The sequence below is a fragment of the Macrosteles quadrilineatus genome, unplaced genomic scaffold (genome assembly GCF_028750875.1).
Source record: "Macrosteles quadrilineatus isolate MER2022 unplaced genomic scaffold, UCM_ALF_1.0 Scaffold_8__2_contigs__length_117827958, whole genome shotgun sequence".
Classification (NCBI taxonomy): domain Eukaryota; kingdom Metazoa; phylum Arthropoda; class Insecta; order Hemiptera; family Cicadellidae; genus Macrosteles; species Macrosteles quadrilineatus.
This window is the reverse complement of record NW_026542601.1, coordinates 19,049,751-19,058,859: the sequence shown is the minus strand read 5'-3', so window position 1 is coordinate 19,058,859 and position 9,109 is coordinate 19,049,751. Positions and strand designations below refer to the sequence as shown.

The 9,109-nt window shown below is 33.2% G+C and overlaps 2 long non-coding RNA genes across 2 annotated transcripts; both read right to left on the bottom strand.

The window, feature by feature from the left end:
- Nucleotides 1–812: 812 nt before the first annotated feature.
- On the bottom strand, nucleotides 813–2,284 carry LOC129001368 (uncharacterized). The gene is made up of 3 exons (XR_008491438.1): nucleotides 2,142–2,284; nucleotides 1,490–1,546; nucleotides 813–1,041 (listed from the first exon to the last, which is right to left on the bottom strand). It is a non-coding gene; the product is annotated as an uncharacterized LOC129001368 (long non-coding RNA).
- A 2,524-nt stretch (nucleotides 2,285–4,808) lies between these two features.
- On the bottom strand, nucleotides 4,809–5,803 carry LOC129001375 (uncharacterized). The gene is made up of 2 exons (XR_008491445.1): nucleotides 5,581–5,803; nucleotides 4,809–5,036 (listed from the first exon to the last, which is right to left on the bottom strand). It is a non-coding gene; the product is annotated as an uncharacterized LOC129001375 (long non-coding RNA).
- Between the last annotated feature and the right edge of the window lie 3,306 nt (nucleotides 5,804–9,109).

The following is a 9,109-nucleotide window of genomic DNA, read 5'->3' as shown; positions in this document are numbered from 1 at the left end:
TGTTGTGTAGATCGTGAGTATTTCCATAATCTTCGTGAGTCACCTGTAATGCTTCGCAATTGCTCGAATTCGAGCAACAGGTACACTAGTATATATAATTGACTAAGTTGAGGAAGCTGCTTGGTTAAATGTAAGCCACAATTTGCACTGTACAGTACTTGTAAGACATAGTGTTATCCTTGATCGTTTTAATGAACAGTTCAAAAACCCTATTTGTACATATCTAATTAGTAATTTAAATATTCGTGGGTTCATTCTCTCATTACTGTTTGTACATAGAATATTTTTTATTCAGTTTTACATTAAAACTATTTGCTTGAAACACCTTAGTCAGGATTATTTTAAAATTCACTTTTCGAAATTGATTTGGTAAAAACATCTGTAAATCTAAAGTTAATTTGTTTAACATATTTGAAGCAACACTATAATTAGTGTGATTTACAAACAAAAGTCATATTGTGATGGACCTTTTATTTTTCATAGACCTTTTATTTGTATTTTCATACACAACGTTTCGTATTCAGTATATCCCAGTGCATAAAATAACATTTTAACTGAGCGAAATTTGTGTCGCACTGTTGCTATGGGTGGTACCGGCATATTTTTTTTGATTACTAACGTCATAATAAATGTATCGGAATTTATAAAAAATTTATGTCAAATTCCAAAAGCATTCTGTTGCTACATTTTATTACTTCTAATTACTATGATTTTACTAAAGTAAATATAACTTAAGCCTACTCACATGACCTGTGTTAGTTAACGACTACAGACGTTATTTAACATAAAACGTTGATAAAATAAGCAAAAACAATTGTTGAAACATTTACTTTTTTTTGGAGATTTTTTGTACAGTATTGATGGAATTGATTTGTAAAAGGTATAATTTTAACCAGGGAATGAAATGTAGGTAATAGAACCCCCGGTCAGTACAGCGCCCCTGTCACCCGGTCGGGGTTCCTTAAACCCATGGTGTTAAATGCCATGATGGTGGTCTCCAGGCCAATCACGTCTGGGAGGAAGGAGTTCTGCTAGTGCGCCCTAAAAATAAAAGAATAATTAGTTGTTACAAGCAATGCAATTAGTATTTTTAATTTCAGTGAATATCATAAGCATTACAAGAGTATGGCAATGGATGTAAGTTTTATGTTTTATGGAAATAGTCTTAAATGTTTGAAACAAATAAAAAAAATCGTGAACGGTAGACTTTCTCTAGGCATTACATGATTTTGATTGACGTATGCTAGTTATATTGAATTTTAAATTTGATAGCTTTTATGTAATATCACAAACCATTTACATCGTTTGGCCTCATAAATTCAGAACATTCGAGGAATCTGTGTTTATTTTGTATGAACTAATTATTTTGTAAACGTTATCACAACCAAATCCAGCTTTTGAATCATAGACGATGAAAGCTATACCTCATGCATGGTAAGATACAAGCTTTTGAAATAAAATTATTTTTGACTATTGCAAGAATACTTACATCAAGTAATGCAACAAATGCTGCGACAGCTACGAGAAAAGCTGGCGTGAAATACATCTGAAATGAAACATGTTCTGGAAAATTGACGCAACTCCGATTGTAATAAGTGGCAATATTAACACTGATTAGGATGTTTAAGATACGTAATAATATAGGAGGCTATACCTGTAGATGGTACGTCAGGATTTGGGTTTCTTACTAAGGTTACATTTTTAAGCTATACAGTTTATTTAACACAATAACTTTTGTCAATAGATTCATCATTACAGTGGCATTATTATTTATAATGAGTGTAGATCTACTCCAATTTCAAATAATAATTGGCTAAGCTTCAATATGGTACAGTTAATGCCTTAACTATACAGTGCCAGATTACTGTAAAACATGGTCATTATAAGAGTCTTAAAATGTAAAAGACTCAAATATAAGTAAGGGCCTACCAAGAGGGATAGTAGTTAATAATAAGATTTAAGCATACCGACCATTATCAAAGTCAATGACAGTTCAAATGTATAGTTATGTTAGAGTAAATTATATTTCAAACGTAAGTGAGTTTTAATATATAGCAAGTTAATATATGAATTTATACTCCTTTACTTAACGAAAAATATTAAAAAAAATATTTTTTTAAACAAATAATATATGTACTTACATTTACAATTGCTGTAAAGAGATAAGTGTCTCGAAATGCAATTGATACCTTTCCTATTATAGTTCTGCTATTTATTCGCTTTTCTAACGCAATTTTTGTTAACATTCCATTGTTTCCATACTATCGATTGTGATAAAACCGATTGTAAATCTGTGTGTTGTAAAAACGAAGATAGCATGTTATTGGTTACACACATTGTTTGTGACAATAGTCAATTACAATCGTGTTTTTGAATGAGATAAACAGGTAAATTGTATAATTAAAGGTTATAAGATAAAATGATTTATTTTAAAAGCTTCTTGCTGACTAGTTGCATACGGTACTATTTTTTGTAAATACAAATAAAAAAACTTAAAAATGACTTTGTTGATTTTGTTTTCATCATAATTCGATGGATTATAACACTTCAAACTCTCTTAACATCATTTTAACATAAAAAAGTAAATTGCATTTCTTTCAACAAGTAACGCTTAAATTATTCGTGATATTTTGTAGAGGTGTTTTCATTAAAATTGTGTTTTCTTTACACTAACATGACTCGATATTGGATCATTGGACTCGATAATAGTCCATGCACTTCAAATTGTATGAATAACTATTATATCTCTTAGTGATTATATCTACTCCACACTATTATGTTTTTAGCTGTTTTAGAAATGTTTATTGGAGGCCGAAAGCTATGTATTGCTGCTGTCCATGCCAGCTGTCATCGTCAATTTGGACTGAGCAGGGTTTTACATCCCTAGAGCCAAAACATGTTTGCTTATTTACTTAACTAAAAACATTAATGAATATGAAATACTCAAGCAGTGTCCTTATACATTGAAAATTATTTGTTTTATTGTCACCACTGCCTAGGCATGTATTTATTGTTATTTTTGCTAATTCCTAAAAATATTTCACATAACCTTAAAGTTGTGGTTCTGTACTGTTAGTGTGAATTTGTGAGGTACCAAAATTTAAGGGGGGTAAAAGACGTACTGCTAATCAACAAACAAAATAACTTACCAGTTTTCATTAACGATAGCCTACTCCTAGGCCTATGTATTGGCCCTAGCTTCGGCTATGAGCCAAAGAACGTAGGCCTAGATTTATAATCACAGTGAAGTACACAAACACACCTAAAATTGCATATTTATTCATATTAGCACTCCACATTACCAAGTAAAGTTTACCGACCGATTTTACGAATATTTATCACCGACGACGACGACATAACCTAAAACTGGTGTTTGTTGATTGACGATGACAGACGATAACTAGACCGAATCCCCGATCAGCTGTTGGCTAGTTTCCAAAATCACCACCGGAGCGCTTAAGCCGCGGCCAAGGAAATCGGAATTTGAGCCGGACAAGATTATTCGCTGTTTGACCACCAACTAGCTAGCACGAGTTACGAATACGACAACGATATTATTACGAAGGTTAGCTACCATACTAGTTAGGCCCCTTTTACGTTATTTCAGTTTTAACTTACGCATACTTAACTTATTATACCTTTTCGTCTTCTTAAAATTCCGTTTCGAATTATCTAAATTTAATATCTTAACTCCAGTCTTGAACCGCCAGTTCCTGCCTGCCAGTGACTAGCGGTGGCGATCGTTTATTTTATTTTAATTAATTAGTTTCGAAATTACGATTTATCTGTTCGCTTAACAACTAATTAATTATCACGTCCAAATTATATCTCGTTTTCGCCGTTTTAATACCCCGAGATTCGTCGTCTAAGTTCTAAACCCCGTCTTTGGCGGGTGAAAGAATCAAGTCTGGGAGTAGCCTGAGTTGAACAATCAGCTACGAATATTAGTCTCAAATCCATTATAAACTGTATCACGATAAATTCTACGTTCAATTATATTAATTAGGCCCAACGACTCAACGACTCTGTAGGAATTGTTTTACTTACATTCGATATTAGATCAATTACCAACGTCTTTTGATAATTAGTTTACAGTTTAATACGAGCATTTTATCGCATTGGCCCAGATAGAATACTTACCTGCCCTACAGAGTCATTCTAAAAGTTAGGCAAAATTCTCCACCACACGTTAGCGAAGGCTGGGATGATATAGCTCCAACTGGGCGTCTGCAGGATTTCCTGAGCTCTTCTAGGGCTCTGAGCCTTCGATTAAATTTAAATAAATTGATCAGTCAAAGCCGTGACACCTTCGTATCGACCCCTGTATTTTTCTCGGCTCCTTCTGAGCACTCCGGGGAAGAAATTTGAGTGTGTCCGGTTCTAGGGGTAGGCCTAGCCTTGAATTTTGCGTCACAAATCATATTTTTTTATTTGAAAAAACCCCTATAACTAGTGCGATTTACAAATAAAAGTCATGTTGTAAATAATTCATTTTATTTTAATTAAACACAACGTTTCGTATTCAGTATATCCCAGTGCATAAAATAACATGTTAACTGAGCGAGACATGTGTCGCACCGTTGCTATGGGTAGTGCCAGCATGTTTTTTTTTTAATCAACATTATAAATGTATCGGAATTTATGCACAATTAATGTTAACTTCCGAAAGCATTCTGTTGCCACATTTTACTACTAATTACTATTATTTTTACTAAAGTAAATATAACTTAAGCCTACTCACATGACCTGTGTTAATTAACGACGACAGACGTTATGTAACATAAAACGTTGATAAAATAAGCAAAAACAATTGTTGAAACATTTACTTTTGTTTTGAGATTTTTTGTACAGTATTGATGGAATTGATTTGTAAAAGGTATAATCTTAACCAGGGAAGGAAATGTAGGTAATAGAACCCCCGGACAGTACAGCGCCCCTGTCACCCGGTGGGGTCCCTTAAACCCATGGTGTTAAACGCCATCATGGTGTCTCCCAGGCCAAATACGTCTGGGAGGAAGGAGTTCTGCTAGTGCGCCCTAAAAAATAAACAATAATTAGTTGTTACAATGAACTTAGAGAATTTGTCAGTTTGTGAATATCAAAAATATTACAAGAGTATGAAAATGAAATGATTTATTGAAACTCAAAACAATACAAAAATTAAAGAGTATTCGTTGAATTAGATATATTGAAAATCTGTACATTCTATGAGTAAAATTATTTTAATCTCTTTTCTTTGTTAAATACAAGTTTTTTTTATGGAAATATTATTAAATGTTTGAAACAAATAAATAAAATCGTAAACGGTAGAATTTTCTAGCCGGCATGACTTTGATTTAGGTATACTAGTTATATTTGCGTCATGCATTTGTTAGCTTTATGTTATTTCACAAACCATTCACATCGTTTGTCCACATTAACTAATATCATACAAAAATGTGTATGTAATAATTATTTTGTAATTTTTATTACATCCAAATCAAGCTTTTAAATCAACGACGATGAAAAGTTATGCTACGTGCATGATAAGATACAAGTTTTTGAAATATAATTATATTTGACTATTGCAAGAATACTTACATCAAGTAATACAGCGAATGCGGCGACAGCTACGAGAAAAGCGGGCGTGAAATTCATCTGAAATGAAACATGTTCTGGAAAATCTACACAACTCCGAATGACTATGATGTTTAAAGTACGTAATAATATAGGAGGCTATACCTGTAGACGGTACGTCAGGATCTGGGTTTCTTACTAAGGTTACATTTCATTCCATTTTTAAGCTATACAGTTTATTTAACACAATAACTTTTGTCAATAGATTCATCATAACAGTGGCATAATTATTTATAATGAGTGTAGATCTACTCCAGTTTCAAATAATAATTGGCTAAGCTTCAATATGGTACAGTTAATGCCTTAACTATACAGTGCCAGATTACTGTAAAACATGGTCATTTTAAGAGTCTTAAAATATAAAAGACTCAAATATAAGTAAGGGCCTACCAAGAGGGATAGTAGTTAATAATAAGATTTAAGCATACCGACTATTATCAAAGTCAATGACAGTCCAAATATGTAGTTATGTTACAGTAAATTACATTTCATACATAGAAGTTAGTTATAAGTTAGTTACATACAAGTGAGTTTTAAAGTTAATATTTGAATTTATCCTCCTTTACTTAACGAAAAATATTAAAAAAAATATTGTTTTAAACAAATTATATATGTACTTACATTTGCAATTGCTGTAAAGAGATAAGTGTCTCTAAATGCAATTAATATCTTTCCTATTATAGTTCTGATATTTATTCGCTTTTCTAACGCAATTTTTGTTAACATTCCATTGTTTCCATACTATCGATTGTGATAAAACCGATTGTAAATCTGTGTGTTGTAAAAACGAAGATAGCATGTTATTGGTTACACACATTGTTTGTGACAATAGTAAATTACAATCGTGCTTTTGAATGAGATAAACAGGTAAATTGTATAATCAAAGGTTATAAGATAAAATGATTTTTTTTTCAAAGCTTCTTGCTGACTAGTTGCATACTATTTTTCATAATTCAATGGATCATAACGCTTCAAACTCTCTTAACATCATTTGAACATAAAAAAGTAAATTGCATTTCTTTCAACAAGTAACGCTTAAATTATTCGTGATATTATGTGGAGGTGTTTTCATTAAAATTGTGTTTTCTTTGCACTAACAGGACTCGATATTTGGAGTGTCATTGGACTCGATAATAGTCCATGCACTTCAAATCGTATAATTAACTATTATATCTCTTAGTGATTATATTTACACCACACTATTATGTTTTTAGCTGTTTTAGAAATGTTTATTGGAGGCCGAAAGCTATGTATTGCTGCTGTCCATGCCAGCTGTCATCGGCAATTGGGACTGAGCAGGGTTTTACATCCCTAGAGCCAAAATATAATTGCTTATTTACTTAACTAAAAACATTAATGAATATGAAATACTCAAGCAGTGTCCTTATACATTGAAAATTATTTGTTTTATTGTCACCACTGCCTAGGCATGTATTTATTGTTATTTTTGCTAATTCCTAAAAATATTTCACATAACCTTAAAGTTGTGGTTCTGTCAACTGTAAGTGTGAATTTGTGAGGTACCAAAATTTAAGGGGGGTAAAAGACGTACTGCTAATCAACAAACATAATAACTTACCAGTTTTCATTAACGATAGCCTACTCCTAGGCCTATGTATTGGCCCTAGCTTCGGCTATCAAAATCAAAATCAAAAGTTCTTTATTGCCGTATAAAACACAGTAACATGCATGGCTTGAGTCACATTATTCAAATACAATACGAGAAATAAAATACAACATTCACATAAGTAACAAACCTCTTTACCACCTATTTTTAACATAATTTTCTACAGAGTAAAAACGTTTTTCGATTAGAAATATTTTAATTTTTCGTTTGAATAAGCTGATGTCACTTATTGACTTAAGCTTGTTGGGCAGCGAGTTGAACAACATTATAGCATTGTTCTTATTAGGCTACTTGTTTTTATTACAGTTACGTCTATGAGCCAAAGAACGTAGGCCTAAATTTCTAATCACAGTGAAGTACACGAACACACATACAATTGCATATTTATTCATATTAGCACTCCACATTCCCAAGTAAAGTTTACCAACCGATTTTACGAATATTTATCACCGACGACGACGACATAACCTAAAACTGGTGTTTGTTGATTGACGATGACAGACGATAACTAGACCGAATCCCAGATCAGCTGTTGGCTAGTTTCCAAAATCACCACCGGAGCGCTTAAGCCGCGGCCGAGGAAATTGAGATTTGAGCCGGACAAGATTATTCGCTGTTTGACCACCAACTAGCTAGCACGAGTTACGAATACGACAACGATATTATTACGAAGGTTAGCTACCATACTAGTTAGGCCCCTTTTACGTTATTTCAGTTTTAACTTACGCATACTTAACTTATTATACCTTTTCGTCTTCTTAAAATTCCGTTTCGAATTATCTAAATTTAATATCTTAACTCCAGTCTTGAACCGCCAGTTCCTGCCTGCCAGTGACTAGCGGTGGCGATCGTTTATTTTATTTTAATTAATTAGTTTCAAAATTACGATTTATCCGTTCGCTTAACAACTAATTAATTATCACGTCCAAATTATATCTCGTTTTCGCCGTTTTAATACCCCGAGATTCGTCGTCTAAGTTCTAAACCCCGTCTTTGGCGGGTGAAAGAATCAAATCTGGGAGTAGGCTGAGTTGAACAATCAGCTACGAATATTAGTATCAAATCCATTATAAACTGTATCACGATAAATTCTACGTTCAATTATATTAATTAGGCCCAACGACTCTGTAGGAATTGTTTTACTTACATTCGATATTAGATCAATTACCAACGTCTTTAGATAATTAGTTTACAGTTTAATACGAGCATTTTATCGCATTGGCCCAGATAGAATACTTACCTGCCCTACAGAGTCATTCCAAAAGTTAGGCGAAATTCTCCACCACACGTTAGCGAAGGCTGGGATGATGTAGCTTCAACTGGGCTTCTGCAGGATTTCGTGAGCACTTCTAGGGCTCTGAGCCTTCGATTAAATTTAAAAAACTAAGCGTGTGACTAGCTAATAGGTCTTCGTCAGCAAACAGCTGTGGCCTTAATGTTCTTCTAGAAGATAAAGTAGTGACCTCGTCCCAGACTGTAAAGTTTCTTGGTGTGATACTGGACGAAAATCTGAAATTTCAGCATCATATTAAAAGTGTAACCAGTAAAGTTTCCACTGGGATTTTTGTTCTACGAACTCTGAAACAAAAGGCTGGTAATGAGGTGCTTCTGTCCGCATACTATGGCATAGTTTTCCCATATCTATTATATGCTGTATCCGTCTGGGGAAGTGAAAACCAAAGAACTTTGCTATTGTTTCGTCTCCAAAAAAAGGCCCTAAGAGTAATCTTCTCCCTTTCAAAAAAACAATCGTGTAGAGAAATCTTTAGGCAGTACAACATTCTAACATTTCCTTCTTTGTACATATTGGAGACACTATCGTTCGTTAAAAAGAATCTTGACATGTTTGATGTTGTTTCCTGTCAC